The sequence below is a fragment of the Typopeltis vanoorti genome, chromosome 5 (genome assembly GCF_054136105.1).
Source record: "Typopeltis vanoorti isolate ZY-2024b chromosome 5, IOZ_Tvanoo_1.0, whole genome shotgun sequence".
In the NCBI taxonomy this organism is placed as follows: Eukaryota; Metazoa; Arthropoda; class Arachnida; order Uropygi; family Thelyphonidae; genus Typopeltis; species Typopeltis vanoorti.
In genome coordinates, this window is record NC_143553.1 from 107,855,551 (window position 1) to 107,875,179 (window position 19,629).

Here is a 19,629-nt window from a genome sequence, read left to right on the forward strand (position 1 = left end):
AGAGTTCTTTAAACAGATGGGTGTTGAGGACTCCAGATTTGATGTAATTCACATTTTGATCAGAGAATCAAGAGGTACTTGATCTTCAACTACTTTAAGAGAGCAACTCACCTTTATTTGATAGTTGATATTCGACAATCTGTTATTCAAACATTGAGACAATCATTTGGTTTTACTATTTGTAACATAAAATTTTATTCTCATGGTATATTGCATTTGTATATTTTATTTTTAGGGAGTGAATCAAGGTCTGCTGCAGCAGAAATTTGAAAAAAAATACTAATGGCTTACCATAGCAAATAATTAAAATAATATAAAATGTTTAGTATGTATGAACATGGCTGGCCTTTGATAATTTTTAAGTATCCGCTGCAGTGGACCCTAAGTCACTCCCCTTCATTTATCAAAAATCAGTGTTACAACCACTAGTAGAATATTGCAGTGTAGCCATATTGAAATAAATAAGTGTTGAAAACCTTCGTGGTGAATTTTCTATAAAAATAATTGCAGCTAAAAATAACCATGACAATCCCCCAGAAAACACTTTGCAACCCTCTTGGTGGTCATGACCCACAAGTTTGGAACCCAGGTTCTAGAAGATCAACATTTGAAAACAGAAAATCACAAAGGTTGGTGGCATTAGAAGAGTAATAGAAACCAAATGAATTTGACGGAATGAAACAGATATGGCTTTTTTACTAAAGAAGATCAAAAAGAGGAGGAGATTCTGAGTTGGACTCTAACATGGTATATAAAAGTTAGCCTATGCACAGGGCTCAAAAAATGCACCTGTCTACTTGCACTCGATGAGTAGATTTTGCCAGCTGGTGAATAACTGCAGACTGGACAAATAGAATATTTTTGATTAAATTAAGAAAAAAAAATAACAGAATCTTTTAACTTTAAGAAAACATGGAAGAATAAGCATCATATAAAGGACCATTCTAATAACAAAAATTAATGTTGTTTTTACTATTTGACTCTTAGCTTATGGTACTAATATACAGTAGGTTTATGACTTTTTTGGTGGGATTTAGATTAAAAAATCATCTCCATTCTAAATAGCCTCAAAATCATTATTACATATATATAATCAGTTATTCCTTTGTTGTTTTGAGTTTTGTTTCATCCCCTCCTTTCCTCATACATGTAAGCAACCTTCTCTTGCTGATTTTAGGCTCTATCTACAGTTTTGCTGATGAGCGTATTCATTACTCATCCTACTTGTGCAATAAGTCTTGCAGCACTTGGAATTTAGGTTCATATACAATGGTGGACTGGTTTCCTTCAGTGTTTCCAGGATATGGTTTTGGCTTTTTTTCTTGCATAAAAAAAGTGCTTTGGTTCTCCCATTCATCCCAGCCTCATTTTTATTGCCAGGACTAGATCTCTCTCTCTTCTTGGACTGACTTATTCTTGGCATGGTTATATCACTTCCATCCTCAGCTTTCAAAAGGCTTGGCATCCTTTTTGCTCAAGGCATTACTTTCCATCTGTTGAGCTACTTATTTTTACAATCCCAGGTTTCCTTATCCTTGGAATGCTGCTTTCACATTTTATGGTGTACATAGGGCCACTCTGATGCTGTTCAGAATAGGAAAGATTCTTGATGCTGTTCAGAATAGGAAAGTTTGGTTGATTGACAACCCCCCCTGACTTTCTCATAGACAGTTTCCACATTGTCTTTATTGCAGATATTTCTACGAGCACTGTTAAGCAGAATGCATCCATTGTGTTTTTCCATTTATGCTGGACCTGCAATGGCATGTCAGCAGCAGCTTGTCATCCTTTTACAGTTGAACTGCTGACTTACTGGACCTGCTGATCCTGTTCATCTTTCATTCTATCTCTCTCAGTTTTGTTGGGCAGCCTTCCTCATGGAGTGTTCACAGAGAACTATGGCCTTGTTGTTATGTGACACTTCCAGGGAATCCAAAGACTCATCGAGAGAGAGTGTGCCAACAGCATCAAACGATTGAATCCCTTCCAACTACTAACTGCGCTCAAACTCGTTTAACTTTTTTGCAAGCCATTAGCAGAAAAGGCTCTACCAATCGACCAACCTTATGTAAAGAGATTCCTAGAATAATCTGTTACTTTTGAACTGTAGTCCTATGCTTTGCAGAGTACTAATAAATAAGTATGGTAGTAAAAAAAACTTCCAAACATCTGGAAGTTTGTAATTCAGTATATAAAAAAAAGCTGGCCATCTTTGACTTTGCCCACAGGACATAGTCAAAATAATTGAATGCTTGCGCTTAATGTCCATGTTCTTATTCAAATTACTTTATTTTCCATGTTATCTTTGTCTTTGACCATACCTCATTTACTGTTAAGCAAAATATTGCAGTGAAATTATTCGTTTTATTTTTCTGTTGTGAATAACCATAAATGTTATTATGTCTAACATTACATAAGTTTAAATAAAAATGTGCCTTATTTATTCAATGGGTGTATGACACTAGTTTATGCACTCCCTTTGCTTATCTCTCACTTCACTCTGACTTTTCTTGTTTCCCCTGCTTCGTTTACTCATCTGATTCCTAAAATTCTCACATCTTTCACTTTGTCCTATCATAATCACTTTTTTCATCTCCTTAGCCATCTTTCTCCTATCCTTCCACAACCCATTTTTCTTGTCCCCCCCCCAAGAACAGCTGCCCAAAATGTCCATCACTCCAACTTGAGTTATCTTCTTAAAGAATTAAATAATAATGAAAAAAAAAAAATAATAATATAAAAATATTACATCCTCAGTAATAGAAAGGTAACATTTGAGATTTTAGGCATAACTCTTAGTGAAGATGGCAAATTTAAATATAAAAGATATAAAAATAAAGTTATCCAGAGATGACTTGCTGGCCAGGTTGGCCAAGTGGTTAGCGTGTCTGCTCTCCAGCTAAGAAACCGTTGGGTTCGAATCCCACCAAAGGCATGGATGTTTGTGATTCTCCTACATTGTGTGGAAAGGGAATCTGCGACGCTACCACTTATTCTAGCAGAAGACATCATTGCCAAAACCATGTGAGGTATGGCAGTGACCATACGGCTGCTACGAACGTCAAATGTGAAATTTTTTTTTAGAGATGACTTACTATGGTAGTTTCTGATCTCTGGAATGTTGAATATGAGGAAAGGTTGAGAAGATGCAATTTTACAGAGTCTAGTGGATAGGAGGAAGGGGGGATATGATAGAGACCTACACGTTAGTAAAGGGTTGTTATAAGATCAATGTTGGAGAGGTTTTGCAGCAAATGGTGGGAGATCAGGGGAGAACCAGAGGTCATCCCTGGAAGCGGTATAAGGAGGGTGTGAGCAGGGGAGTGAGAAGCAGGTTTTTTGCATGCAGAGTTGTGAATGATTGGAATGCTTGCCTGAGAGTGTAGTGTCTGCAGAGAATTTGAGTGTGTTTAAGGTGTGGCATGATGAACTGTGTGTATGACAAAAGGACCTCCTAGATGAGTCTTTGACTCCATAGGGTTCTGGGATAATAATAGTAATAATAACAAAATAAGTAAGTCTAGTATGGTTGGAAACCAGTTGAATAAAGAAATATATGGAAGAGAAAAACTCAGCTTGAATTGCAACACATCAATTTAGCTGCATGGTAGACTGTGATCAAATTTAACACATGAATCTCCCAGAGTTCACGTGGAAATAACTGATCAAAGACTGTAGACTGTACGTATGAGTGAGTGCTGAGAAAAATTAGGAGAGTAAACTGATAGTAGCTGTGTCAGATCCACATTAAAAATTAAGATATTGAAAAAATGTGAAGTTATTAATATTCAGGAATGTCCATGCAGAGTTTATATAAGGCCACTTAAGCAGACCGGTAGATGAGATTTGGAAAACAGGTGTATGAGGTGATATACTAAGAATAAGATCAAGAGGATGGATGATAAAGATGATTTTCTGCAATTAGGACCTTAGAAGATTTTAATATATATACACAATTATTATTATTGCAGGAAGCCCACACTAATGATTATTCATTCACTGAAAGCACTCATGACAACCCTAGCAACTCATTCCACTTGTTCACATCCTCCAATCAAAAATTAGTTCACATAATCTTGTTAACCATGCTTTTACACAACTTCCATGGGTAACCCCCCCCCCCTGTTCTTTCCTGTTTTGTCATTGCTATTATATTTTGCACGTATCTCCATCGAGTTAGACAACTCATGGGAGATCTGTTTATTCACACACTAGGCATCATTTACACATTCACAATATCTATCATACCTCTTCTTAAACTCATTCACTGATTAAAGCACCCACTACCAACTCTGGCAACCCATTCACCCATTTACCATCCTCCAAGCAAAAAAACCTAGTCCTAGCACCCTCACTGATCACACTCTTACACAACATCTGCTGATGACCTCTTGTTCTCTCCCTTCCTGCCATGTACTGAAAAAAGATCTTCAGTGTCAATCTTATAAAACTCCTTTAATAACTTAAATGCTTTTATGTCTTATTCCCCCCCCCCCATCTGTCAGCTAATTTTTGAAGCCTACAGACTGTCAATTTATTCTCATAGGGAGCATTCCCAGCCCTGCCATAATCTTTGTCAGTCACCTCTGGGTCCTCTCCACAACTTCTTCATCATAGCGGAATCTGGGAGTCCAGATGCGGTCTTATTAAAGCCTTATGTAGGGAAACAATAACCTCTCTCTCTATCCTTGCTTGTTAGTGTGTTCTTCAATGGCCATGTAATCTAATGTGCTGTTTTGGTTACCTTTGCATGTACTAGAAAATTTTTTCATCATCATCTCTGTAAAATCCTTTGAGTAACTTATGTTTCTGTCATATCCCCTCATTTATGCCTATTCTTGTAAGGAGCATTCCACAGACTAATTACCATTTTGGCCATTTGTCTGTGAATCCTCTTCAACACCATGTTTTCCCCAAGAGACCTGAGTATCCAAATCTGTGCACAGTAGTCCATGTGCCATGTTAAGTATTATAGAGCATAAGAACCTCCTTATCTCTACAACATCTAAGTGTTATAGATATAAAAAGTAGAATAATAATCTCCTTATCTCTTCAACATCTAAGTGATCCTTTGAACTTATAACTGCAATGTATCCTCTGTGAGTTCAATTTTCTATCTTTGAAAGCTAGGAAATTGACCAAATCCCTAGCCTCTTCAATTTTGTGTGGGCTAGTTCCATCATTGTAATACATAGCACATAATATTTTCATCTCAGGGTGTAGAAGTTTACACTTTGCCAAATCAACCATTATCCCTTGCCTACATGTCATTTTATTTGAATCATCTTGCAGGATCTCTACATCACTGTTATTGATTGACACTAACTTTCCCTGATTTTGCACTTTTGGTCTCTCATTCAGCAACATTTTCATCAGATGCCCAACTCCAAATTCATTTAAGTGAAATTATCAGTCATAGCAAGTCCTTTTATCCATCAAATTGCAAACACATGCCACCCTATACGACTTATTGACTTTGCAATCATTCCCTTTCTTCTTCACTTCTGTCATATAGCAGTAATATATTTTCAATTTTAACATGCTCACTCTTCTTTTTTTTGCTTCTAGTAACTCTTTCTTATCTTCTTTCATTCAATATTTGTTATCCTTGAAATTTGTACATGCCAAAAACAATTAGCTCCTTCACTTTCCCTATCTAGTTTTATCAGATAACATCATCCTCCCATCATTTCTTCTTCTACTGGCTACATATCATATCCCCACCCTCCAAATGATTTCTTTGAGCCAGTCAAAAAAATAGATCAATTTTTGTTTTGATTGTGTAATTGCTATTTTTTTTTATACAACACCCACCATAAACAGTTCTAAACCTAACAGTATATTGGTACCATGGGTGGGTTATTAACTAGCTAAGTAATCCAGAAATCCTTGTTCTAAAGATCAAACATGGTATTTTTCAAGCCAGTTCTCATGTCTTAAGTAAGTAGGATGGTAATCCCTCATCAGGCAATAAAGTTCATATACCATCTGAAGGCATTCACCAACATACATGTCCATCTCCAACTTAGAGGCTTGTAGGATTTGAATTCGCAGCCTGTCGGTCGGAGAATAGGTATACTCTCCACTCTGCCAACCAGGCTGGCTTTGCTGCTCACACTGCAGTTTTACTTTCCTTAATTTATTAAGTTACTCTTTGTCTGCAATTTATACTTTTGATGTTGATTATTAATTATACTGCTTCATAATGCCTTCTTCCAGATTGAATGCTTAATCTTGCTATTCATTCATTTTATTCTTTTAATCCTTGGATTACATTTGGACATTGCTGCTATTAATTATTTCTTGCCCTTTAGCTAAGCAGCATTGTTCCTCTTTCCCTTATTCTATGCTATTGCCAACTTTCTCCTAAACTTTCCATAATCATTGGCCTTGAGATTCCACATATTTCCTTTCCTCATCAAAGTTATTGTATTGCTGGTCATCATGAATGTGATTACTTCATGGTCACTTTTGATCACTGGACATAGAGTAGACACCTCATTCAAATTTGTGTTTTTTTGGGGGGTAGGGGTTACAAAACACTGAATGTAAGTTTTGATTTTGGTACCTATTAGGATTTTATGAAAGCATTTGATGATGGGATACTTGCATACAAACCAGTCTTTAGACAGGCTTGTTTTGAATAGTTTGGTCAGTTGTAATTTCAATATCAGATTAAAACTTTTTTTTTTTTTTTCAGAACTAAAAATATGTTATGATAAGAATTCTACTTAAATGCCTGAATCTATAATGAATTACACAGTCCAACACAATTTTTGCTGACTTTTATATGAGACTTGTTTTTTACTAATTTGGGTGTGCTGATTTCAAATATCAAACCCATTTTCCTCTATCACATATTTGAATAATAGGCTATATCTTTTTGCTAATTTGTAAGTTTTTGATAGTTTTAAGAGGTAGTACTATTTAGAGGATCAAAAAAATCGATTTTTTTAATATTATTTTCTGAAAGTATGTACTTTTAAAAATCTGTTCCTAAATTTTTATCAAGAAATTCAAAACATTCCCAAAGATATAGCCTATTATTCAAAGCGGTGTGCAGATCAGAATCGGAGCACTCACCGCTCTTGCTTGTTAGTAAACGAATAAATGCGTGAGAACCTGCAACGGCACGTACTGGCGCTTTGAATGTGAGAGAAGCCGATAATTAGATACATAACTACCTAACAATATTCATTAAAAATTACAAGAATATTTATAAAAAAATAACAATTTTACTTACACATGAGTTTCAGAGAATAAATTTTTGTTTGTAGCAATTTCTGCTGTGTGTTCTGTTTTGGCAATCCCTTTGAATACTCCAACAGTAGTTGGCCATCATGTGAGAATCCCATCTTCCTTGGTACCGATCTTCCATAGTTTTTAAGTCTTGATGAAATCTTTCGCCTTGTTCATCGCTTACAGCACCTAAATTCTCAGGAAATCTATCAAGATGACTGTATAGGAAATGAAGCTTTATGCTCATGTTGCAACCTAGGTGCTAGAAATTTTCAAGCATTGTTTCCACTAGATCTTTGTAATTGCACGCTTTTTTGTTTCCAAGAAAATTATTCACAACCATCGTAAACGAAGTCCAGGCCTCTTTCTCAATTTCGTTCATAGAGTTAATGAAATTTTGGTCTCTCATTAAAGTTCTAATTTGCTGTCCATCAAATACACCGGCTTTAATTTTTTCATAACTAAGTCGTGAAATTTTTCACATATGTATTGGAAACAGTCACCTTGTAAATCTAAAGCTTTAACATACTGCTTCATAAGACCTAGTTTGATGTGTAGAGGTGGAAAAATGATTTTTTCTCTGTCGATTAAAGGTTGATTTATAACATTCTGTTCTCCAACATTTAAGGATATTCTAAGAGGCCAATGTTTCTGACTCCAGTGTTGGTTTCTAGCTCGACTATCCCAGAAACATAGAAAACACGGAAACTTTGTATATCCTCTTTGAAAGCCAAGTAAAAAGTTCACCATTTTAAGATCCACACATATGATCCAGTTATGGTTTGTATATTTTAATAACTTCAGAACCTTTTTAATGTCCTCATATGTTTCCTTTAAGTGGACTGAATAGCCAATAGGAATTGAGCCATATACATTCCCATTGTGTAGTAAGACACACTTGAGACTTCTGCTTGAACTGTCGATAAATAAACGCCACTCATTTGGATGATATTGTACAACACTCATTTCAGTTAGTAAACCTGACACATTATTACAGTAAACAAACCCACACTCGTGTTTAAAATATTGTACAAGATTACTTTCGCTGGTATAATAAAAAGTTATCTTTGTATCTTGCTCCAGTAAGTTTTTTTCATTTAATCTTGAAGCTAACAAGTCTGATGATTCTTTGATAGGCCCAAATTTCTTACTAAGTCATTCAATTCTGCTTGAGTAAAACGTTGCGGTCCAGAACTAGAAATTAAATTTTCATTGTCTGAATCAACATCCGGGTCTTGCTCCTCAGGAACATCCGGAATATCCCGATCATGCTCGTTCTCAATAAATTGGCACGGCTATTTCATTGGAATTTGCAACTGGCCGAATTGCTGAGTCGAGATTTGGATACACAATTTTTTTCTTATTCTTCTTATTATAACCAGAAGTCTGAACTAAACAAAAATAGCAGTCATCTACGTGTATTTTCAGTTCATGCCAAATCATTGGAATGCCAAAAGCTAATTTTTGGCGTTTTCCCTTGCTCCACTGTCGTAAATTTTCTACACATGACTTGCACACTTTATTTGGAGCCCATGAATTGTCCTGATCTGCAAGTTTTACGTCAAAGTATGCAAAGTACACGTTCTTAACAAAATCAGTGATATTTGTCCTTTGACTGGGAACAGTAAAGCTGCCACAAATGTAGCAGAAGGAATCTACACTATTGACACATTTTCGAGTAGTAGACATGATGTATTTTCTTCACTGGCGATTAACATGCAATTAACAAGCTAAAAAAAACTAGAGACTTTATTGAAACGTTATAAGCGCTCATCATACTTTCACGATCGATTAACGATTGACTGATTTCGATCGTTCTTCTTTGTCCGCTGTGACGCATATAGCATTCATTTGTTTTAGGCAGTTGTCATCGCCTACTTTTCATCACCTAAATGTATTAGGTCAGTTATCGGCCTCTCTCGCATTCAAAGCGCCAGTATGTGCCGTTGCAGGTTCTTACGCATTTATTCGTTTACTAACAAGCAAGAGCGGTGAGTGCTCCGATTCTGATCTGCGCACCGCTTTGAATAATAGGCTATATCTTCGGAAATTTTTCGAATTTCTTGATAAAAAGTTAGGAACAGATTTTTAAAAGTACATAATTTCAGAAAATAATATTAAAAAATCGATTTTTTTGATCCTCTAAATAGTACTGCCTCCTTAAAACTATCAAAAACTTACAAATTAGCAAAAAGAAAATGCCACAGAGGAAAAACCTGACGTGATAGAGAAAAATGGGTTTGATATTTGAAATCAGCGCACCCAAATTAGTAAAAAACAAGTGTCAGATCATAATCAGCAGAAAAAAATTTTTTTTTTGTTGGCCAGTGTTATTCATGTCTGATGTACAATTTAAAATAATAATATTTGATACTTGATATACAGCTAATATTTCACACAATCATCTTCATCCTGGAGGTTAGCTATCATAGATTTTCCATCAATTTCTGTCTTGGGCTGCATGGTTCCGGCTCGACCATTCTTTTGTTGTTAAACCATATGTTTTACTGCCTTGTTTTCTTTTGCTTGCCTTCAGTTCTCCCCCTCTAATAATTCTTTTTTCAAGATTTTCATGCTTCACATTATTATTATTATTAAGAGACCTCCAGGGAGTCAGGAATTCTTCACAGGAGGCCATATTATTCGCACGAACTGTCATACCTGTTCTTGAATTCATTCATACTACTTGCACACATAACATCCAATGGTAGTCATGCACTACTCTATGAGAGAAAAATCTAGCCCCCCCCCCCTTCCTGACAGCATTCCTTCTCAACTTCCATGGATGCCCTTGCATCCACGGTACTTGCATCCCGACCCTCCATAAAATGAAAAATTCCATCTACTGAAATTCTCCATGATCCTTTCAGAAGTTTGTAAGTCTCAATCATATCATTCCTCTTTCTCCTGTTTCCTAGCGTCTGCAGCCCACAACTTCTCAATCTGTTTTTATAATCTGTATTCCACAATCCTGATATCATTTTTGACACTCTCCTCTGCACTTTCTCCACTGTATCAGAATCATCACAGAAACCAGGAGACCACACCTGCATGTAATAGTCCAAATGAGGTCTTATCAAGGCCTTGTAAAGAGGCAAAATTACTTCATGACTTCCTTATCTTTAGATGTCAAGGTTCGTTTCAGCATTGCTATTACTCAATGAGTTGTATTTACAATTTTTGCTATATGACCCTTGAACTTCAATTTTCTGTCTACTAAAATTCCAAGATCCCTAGGCTCATAAGTTTCATCTAGCATAATCCACTGATATAATATGAGATTGGATATCTAATCACACAAAAGTGCATGACCTTACATTTATTGACATTGAAATGACAGCCATTTTCACATGCCCACAATTGCAGCCTATTCAAATCATTCTGCATATACTGCATATCAGCATCACACCTGATTATCCTACCTATCTTTGCATCATCAGCAAATATCTGTATCATATATCAAATCCTTCCCAAGTTCATTAATGTAAGGATTGAATAACAATGGACCAAGGACAGATCATTGAATAGTTTATAATCCAATCCCATATTCTCTAATTTATGCAACTGTATGATATGCTGTAATCTGTCAAAAGCCTTAGCAAAATCCAAAAGTATCATGGTGTATCCATTCTCAGTGCTAACATTATTATCTTATGAGCAAGTTGCTAAAACATAACCTTCCCTTAGTAAACCCATGCTATTCATTACAAAGTAGAGATTCTCTATCAACCCATTTCTGAATGAGAGCCCTGAGCAACTTTTCCAAAATCCATCACCACCATTCCTGACGTACTTATTGCCAATAGTTGGATACATTGGTCTTTGCACCACTCTTGTGTAATGGAATTCTTCTTCTTTGGCACTACAGCCCCATGTAGGACCTTGGCCTCCCATTTCTGCGTTTCATAACTCACTACAAGATGGGGTCGTTACCCCCACACTTAACCATGTGTAATTGTCTCTGAATCGTTGTATTCTTAAGACTGGTTTGCCTGCTTTGCAGGAGGAAAAACCCAGATAAACTGGGGGGAACCCTACAGTCCATGCTGAAGACCGACTAACTTGGCTATGTCTGAGAAAGATCCTTAGCTTCTCATGTCAGCGACGAGAATCGAACGCATGACACTCCTTTCCCAGGCATATTGATGCAGAGCGTGTAACCACTCGGCTAACCATGCAGACTTGTGTAATGGGATTACCATACATTTTTTCCAATCCTGTGGAATCTTCCCTGTTCTGAGACTCAAATTATATAGTCTGGTCAAGTGAATAGAAATTTCACCTGAACACTATTTTAACATGTGTGCTGATATCTCATCAGTTCCTATTGCAGAATTCTTATTCAGTTTCTGCAACAACTCTATTATTTCTTCCTCATACGGTGAAGAGGTAGTGGTGAGTTCAGTGTTGCATATACCAGGTTGATAGCTTTTAGCAAAATCTATCACCAGTCACCCACATACCATCTGCATTCTGTAGAGTTATTCTTTCAGATTCATTCTTTCTTTTGCTTGCAGCATAACGATACAATTCTTTTGGGTTGTCTTTAACTTGTAGAGCCAGTTTCGTTTCATACTTGGACTTAGCTTTCCATACAACACTTGTGACTCTTCTGGCCTGCTGCTTATAATTATCATAACCGACATCATCCTTATGTACATGATATTCCTTTTACCTCGTCTTTTTTTATGAATCTCTTGCTTAATTAGATTACACATTTCCATCCTACTCTATTTATTCTTTGAACTTTAGGGACACATTCTGATATCACATCATTTAAGTATTTTTTAAACACTTCCCATTCACTGTCGATATCTTTCCCATCCAATAACTGATTGCATGGCACAGAACCCAGCATACCCCTCAGGTGGTCATAATTTCCTGCTTTGTAGTTCAGCATGTAATGTTTTCTGAATGGAACATTCGTAAACTTAGCTACTTCCCAAGTGAGCACTACATAATCACTGTCACCAACCAGAGGCAGAATAGTTACGTCTTGAAATGTCCCACATAACACTTTAATCAGATCTGACACTCTTTGTCCTTCAGTTTGTTGGAAGTTTTTTCACTTGGTTAGACTATAAATTATATATTTAGTTTAATCCTTTACCCAAATGTAAGCAAACAAAGTTTGTGTCTGAAGTATCTTCAGGACTGGGGCAACTCGTGGCAAAGGTGGACTGACTTTTCATCACTTGCCTTAGTATCCCATAATGCAAAGCACATCTCCTTATGAACATGTATAATGCTATGCATTATGGGAAGGGTTACTACCCAGACCGGTTTTGACCTTTATTGAGGTCTCTTCAGTGGGAGCCAGACCCAGAGGTGATACCAAGGTTGAAGCAATGCAGAAGTCATATTTCCATATACCAGTTGCCAAAAGGTGTCACACCTTATTATTAAATTGCTCTTGCTTTATGGAATACTAAGGCAAGTGATGAGAAGTCATTCCACCTTTGCCACGAGTTGCTCCAGTCCTGAAGATACTCAGGCAAAAAGTTTGTTTGCTTACACTTGGATAAAGGATTAAACTAAATATATAATTTATGACCTTGAGTTCCTTCTTTCACATGCTGCTTGAGGAAATTCTCTTGCAACATCTCAATAAATTCAGTTTCATTCTTCTCATGCAGTTTCATAGCTAGCCAATCAATGTTCGGATAATTAAAGTCCCCCATTATCAAGGTTGAAGCAATGCAGAAGTCATATTTCCATATACCAGTTGCCAAAAGGTGTCACACCTTATTATTAAATTGCTCTTGCATTATGGAATACTAAGGCAAGTGATGAGAAGTCAGTCCACCGCCACAAGTTGCTCCAGTCCTGAAGATACTCAGGCAAAAAGTTTGTTTGCTTACACTTGGATAAAGGATTAAACTAAATATATAATTTATGACCTTGAGTGCCTTCTTTCACGTGCTGCTTGAGGAAATTCTCTTGCAACATCTCAATAAATTCAGTTTCATTCTTCTCATGCAGTTTCATAGCTAGCCAATCAATGTTCGGATAATTAAAGTCCCCCATTATGATTACTCTTTTCACACCCATCGTATTTATTTGTTGATGCATTTCTTCGTCACTATCACTTGATCCATTAGGTCTGTAACAACATCCCCCCCCCACTGTATTTAATCTTGTTAGACTCCACCTAACACCTGATTGCTTCAAACTCACTACCACATGAAAAATTTTTACTAGTGTTGCAGTCGTAGGTCTCAACTTGTAACTATATTCAAGACATTTAATATCATTAGAAGCATGCCCCTCCTCTCCTTTGCTATCTATCCTTCCTAAAAATACTGTAGTCTTTACAATCGATACAGTTAGTACGTCTGCTTCTGATAGTTTAGTTTCACTAAGGAAGGTCCAATATATTAACCAAGGCAACAAACTGTATCAGAAACTTTTGTTTCTGATACTCAGCATTTGTGTACAGACATAATAAATTACTTGCATGCTCTTTTACATACACTTGGCTTTGGTCTGCATGGAACAGTTTGACAACTTGCAGATCTCTGTTCTTATCTAGTTCCTTACGTATACAGACATCATTATACATGCTTAATAGATCCTAACATAGAATCATTCTCTCTCTTCATAATCGTTTCCATAATAATAATAATATAACCATTCCCATAATTATAACAGTTACCTATCACTGTCATTCTTACATTCAGATTCTCATGATTCCTCCCATCAGAATTCCCTGACTCTCTGTTGTTAGCTCTTATATCAATTAATAGTTTTTCAAGACTTTTGATGCCAACCGCATTCAAGTATAGGCCATCTCTCTTATACAAATCCAATCCTCCCTAAAACTCACTCCACACATTCAAGAACTTGCATCCATTCCTCCTTCTACGCAGCATACGCATCGAATCATTTGCCATCGTAGCCCTTCTTAATTCATTTTTATCATTATTGAGGTAATATACTTGCCGTTTTTACTTTCTCACTCTTCACTCTCGCCTCTTCCAACAACCCTTTCATGTCCTTTCTCATACTGAACTTATCGCTAGTTTAGTCTTTAGTACCTACTACAATTATGATCTCATTTACTTTTCTTTTCTGTTTTTGAATTGCTTGCGTTATATTTTTAATTTTTGCTCCACTCATCAATGGCATGTTTTATGATAGTCACCCCACCAAATTTCCTTTTTTTTTAATCAGTTGCCAGATTTTTGTTATTATGCACTAACTTACCTGATTCCGTGCTTTGTTTTCCATTTTGCTGCTGAACTTTTTTTTATTCTCCCCGTGTTCCGTTAAATGTCACTCGATTTTCTGTAGTTTCCTCATCATCTGTCTAATAATCTGATTTAGCCTACCAATCTCAGAGGTTAAATTATTTTTAATCTTGTCTTTAGTGGAGAAAACCTTGTTGTTCACCGCTTCACTGTTCTAGTTAGTATTTTGTTTCTTTTGCCTTTTTGGCACCATATTACACTTGTATTTAACATTAAAATGTTACAAAAATATGCTATAAAGAATTACTAACCACTAACTACTCAAAAAAAAAATGAAAATCTACTCTAATATACTATAAAACTTCAATTTTCTAAGGAGAAAACACAGTAAAAAGATAAAAATTGCCAATTTTACATGAGCACTAAATTATACCAACCACTCACAATATAACCTTGAACCCAATACAATCATATATGATCAATATATGATTTTTTTTTTTTTTTAGTTCCAGTTTACTACCCATCATCTCCAAAACTTTTTAATTTCTCTTCTTCTGGATCCATGAGATCTTCAGTGCTCTTCTATCCATCCACATCCCAAAAGCATTGATCTTTCTACTGTATTTCTTCATGTTTTGGCTCAAATGAGAAAAGTAGTCCAAATATAGTGTTTAATGTATTTCTGTTCTACTTGCATTTATTATTAAACCATGTTTCTTTGGCCTCTTTCCTTGATCTGTTGTTTAAAGATTTACGTTCTGGTTCATTTTTTGTTTGTTTTCTTTGATCAGGTTTAAAATACTTTCATTCATCCATAGTTTTCTCGTATTTTGTCTTCTTGAAGATACAGTTATAGGCAGTCTCCTTCAAACTTTTCCATTATTTTTCGATCTTCAGTTTATTATCTGTTTCCATTTAATATTGTAAATGAAACTACGTTTTCAAAACATTCTTTAATTTTTGTTCATATTTATTTCTATTCTTAGTAGTTTCATGGTCTTGTAATTTTGAAACAACTGGAATAAGTTCTGAGTCTATATCAGCTCCTGGGTACATTCTTGTTTGCACGCTATTATTTCAAAATCTTTTTCTAATCATTATGTGATCAGTCTGGTTTCTGATTTTACCATCTGGGCTTTCCCAGGTATAAAATAATCTGTTTGGTTGTTGATAGAAGATATTTGCTGTTATCAGACCATTTTTTGCTCACAAAATTCAGTTAAACTTACACTTCTGTCATTCATAACAGTAAGTGCAAAGTTACAAATTATGGGAACCACTCCTCTTTACTTGATCCAACTGTTGCATTTAAGTCTCCCATACAATCAGGACATCATCTTTCTTCGTTTGTTTTATAACCTTTTGGACTTCCTCATAAAATTCTTCAACCTCTTTATCACAATGGCTGTCATTAGGAGCATATACCTGGAGGATACTGATGTCAGAGGTGTTTCTGCAAGTTTAATTAGTATGATACTGTCACTTATAGGCCAATATCCAACAATAATTTTGGAAATTCTTTTTTTTTTCCCCATCATGACTCTAACACCACTTGCATGTTCTTTACTTCCTGTATAAACATAAAGTTATCCCTTTCAATTTTTCCATTGCCTGTCCATCTTATCTCACTAATTTCCATTATGTCATATTCATATTTATTATTATACTGGCACCTCCATGGGATCCGAAGATTCATTGTGGGAGACCCAATCTCTCCACACAATCTATCATAACTCTCCTTGAACCCATTCACAACTGATTCTGGCAACCCATTCCACTCATTCACAACTCTCCAAGCAAAAAATCTATCCCTCACACTGCTACTAACCACACCTTTATTCAACTTCCAGGGAAGACTCCCCCCCCCCCCTTGTTCTGGTCTCTCTAGCTAAGCACTGAAACTTTTCCCCTGTATCTATCCTTTAAAACCCTTTAAGCAACTTAAAATGTTTCTATCATATCCATTCCTTTTCTCCTATCAACCAACTTCTACAGTTCACACATCCTCATAGGGAACAATCCACAGGCCACTCACCATCTTGGTCACTCACCTCTGAATCCAATCCTCTCCACCTTTTCCTCATCCCCAAAAAACCCAGGGAACCAGACATGAGCACAGTAATCCAGTTGTGGGTGTATCAAGCCTTATAAAGAGGAATAACAATTTCCTTATCCCTACTTGTTAATGTGTTCTTCAATAGCCAAGTAATCTATGGGCTTCCTTAGCAACCTTAGCAATATGTTCTCTAAACTTTAACTCTCTGTCTACCACCACTCCTAAATCTCTAGCTTCATCTGTTTCCTGGAGTATAGTACCATCAATGTGAACACGGCTTGTAATCTGTTTATCCCAAAATGCATAACTTTACATTTCTCAACATTAAACTGACACCCATTAACATTTTGCCCATACTGACAGCCTATTTAAATCATCCTATTACTCTAATTACTATACCTAATTTTGCATCATCAGCAAACAACTGAATATTTCCTTTCAGGTTATTTCTTATATCATTTATGTACAAATTGAATAGCACACCACTAGTCACCTGTTTTCGTCTCAATTCTGCCTCTCCATATAATACCACTTTTTGATATCTGTCCAGCAGTTGTCCTCTTATCCACTCAACCAGTGTCATATCCATCTCCCATTTGTTCTGATTTGCTTAACAGTGTTCCATGTGGTATTCTGTCAGATACTTTTGCAAAATCATCATGTAGCCATTTCCTTTATCCAACTCAGCTCTTACTCTATTATAAAAAGTTAATAAATTATAAGGCATGACTGACCCTTCACAAAGCCATGTTGACCCCCATACAGTATTGTATTTTGGTCTACCCCCATTCTTGAATTCTCTTTTTTTTAAGAATTTTTCTAGTACTTTTACCCACCACATCTGAGATACTGATTGGTCTATAATTTGCTACCACAATCTTAGAACCGCCCTTTTGCAAAGGAATTATTTTGTCCTCTTTCCACCTCCCAAAACTCTACCAGAGCTGAGACTTAAATTAAAGAGCCTAGTCAAAGACATTGCCAGTTCCCTTCCACATTCTTGCAAAACCCTAGCTGATATCCAATCTAATCCCACAGCTGTATTTACATTGAGACTCTGCAATATCCTAAGAACCTCCAATTCATCCACTTCTGTTCACACATTAGTGTCTGTCACATAGGCTAAATCAACCTCACTAGGATGATAAAACTTTGCAAAGTGGTCCCTTAGTACCTGAACTTTTTATTCGCTTCTGTTTCTTCGTCACCATCATCACTCATTAAGGTTAATCTTCCATAGTCCCTCTTACTTGCCACATAACAAAAGAACTTTTGGGGATTTCCTTTGTCTTGCTCTGCTAGATTCTTCTCAGAATCTTATTTTGCCTCCCTTACCATTCTGGTCATCTTTCATGCCTGAGCCTTGTACTGTTCGCGAGTTTGCTGGTCATCTTTCTCTTTATATACCTTCCACAGTATTTTTTTTTCTTCTGCAGCTGATGCTTAATGATATTACTCATCCATCTAACTCCTACCCGATTAATCCTCCTTACCTTAGGTATACAATTTAACATTACTTCCTATAGATGACCCTTAACTCTTTCTTGGTTTAATCCTTTATCCAAGTGTAAGCAAGCAAAGTTTGCACCTGAAGTATTTTCAGGACAGGCAACTCATATATAGAGGCTAATGACTTCACATTGCTTGCCTTAGTATCCCATAATTCAAAGCACATGGAATGCATTGCCATATCCTTATGGACATGTATAATGCTATGCATCATAGGAAGGAACACTACCCAGACTGGTTTCGACTTTTATTGAGGTCTCATCTGGCTCCCATTGATACCAAGGTTGAAGTAATGTTGAAGTCATATTTCCATATATGAGTAGCCACAAGGTGTCACAATTTATTATTGAATTACTCAGTCTTGAAGTTTGGGATACATCAATGGGAAGTTGCATACTCTGTTGGAGGAATTAGGGGAGGCAAGGGATCTGGGAGTGATGATTGATAGAAACCTGAAATTCAAGGAATTTATTGAAAAGGTAACCTAGAGGATTGCTGCATTCTGAGAAGATTTTTAGTTACAATGTTAGTTATGAAGACAGGCTGAGTTAATGTGGACTGCAGAGTTTGGTAAATAGTAGAAGGAGAGGTGATATAATTGAGACTTAAACTGTTGAGAGGTAATTACAGAGTTGACACTGGAGAGTTCTTTTGCTTAGTCGAACAGGGGGGAAAGGAGCGAGGACAAGGAGCCAACCTTGGAAGTTATGACAGGAAGCTGTGAGTAAGAGGGTGAGGCGTGGTTTCTTTGTATGGAGGATGGTTGAACCATGGAATGCATTGCATGATAGAGTGGTGAAAGCATGAATCGTCAGTGAGTTCTAGGAGTGGTATGATTGATTTTGTGTTTTCTAGGATGGGCCTCCCACGATGAGTCTTTTGACTCCATGGAGGCCTGAATCATCATAACAATAATAACTATATCCCATGCACTACTGACATCCTTACCCTGCAGTGTTTTATGCCATGGTACATATTTAAGCTTCTTCCTAAATGTGTCATAATCACCTGCCTTGTGGTTCCACAAATATCCCTTCTCGATAGACTATTCCTCATGTTTTGCAATCTCTCAAATGAAGAATGCATGGTCCTTTTCACTAATTGGAGGCAATGTTGTCACCTTGGTTATGGATAGATCTTCTGATCATATGACCAGGTCCAATACTCTCCCACCCTAGTCCCCTCAATCACATGCTGCCTTAAGTAATTATCTCTCAGCAGGTGTATAAATTCTATTTTCTTCTTGCCATGTGATCTTTCTTCTTTCCAGTCTATATCTCCATAGTTGGAGCCCCCCCCCTACAATAATAACTTGATCTGTACTCGTACTGATTTGGTGATGCATGTCTTCCAGATCATATTTGAATTCCCTGTTGTATAATCAGATGATTTTGTGGGTATCTTTATGCTGCTGGCATTACACAATTTTCACTACAGTTAACCTAAGAAGGTTTATACACATTACTGCTTATAAGGAGAGGAGAGGCCAACCATTTGGATTCCTGTCATTCCTTTCTCACACTTGATCACATTGTTCCTTATTACTGTGTTCTTCAAGTTTGCTAGCAAAGCATGCATTATATGATTCTATAAGGATCTAGTGAATTTTGACTATATAGTATTTGATACATACAT

At 36.4% G+C, this 19,629-nt stretch overlaps 1 protein-coding gene across 4 annotated transcripts in view; it reads left to right on the top strand.

Annotated features, from left to right (window-relative positions):
• Nucleotides 1-19,629, top strand: part of LOC150106713 (PHD finger protein rhinoceros-like) — a 397,154-nt gene that overhangs the window by 25,121 nt on the left and 352,404 nt on the right. The window lies entirely within an intron of this gene.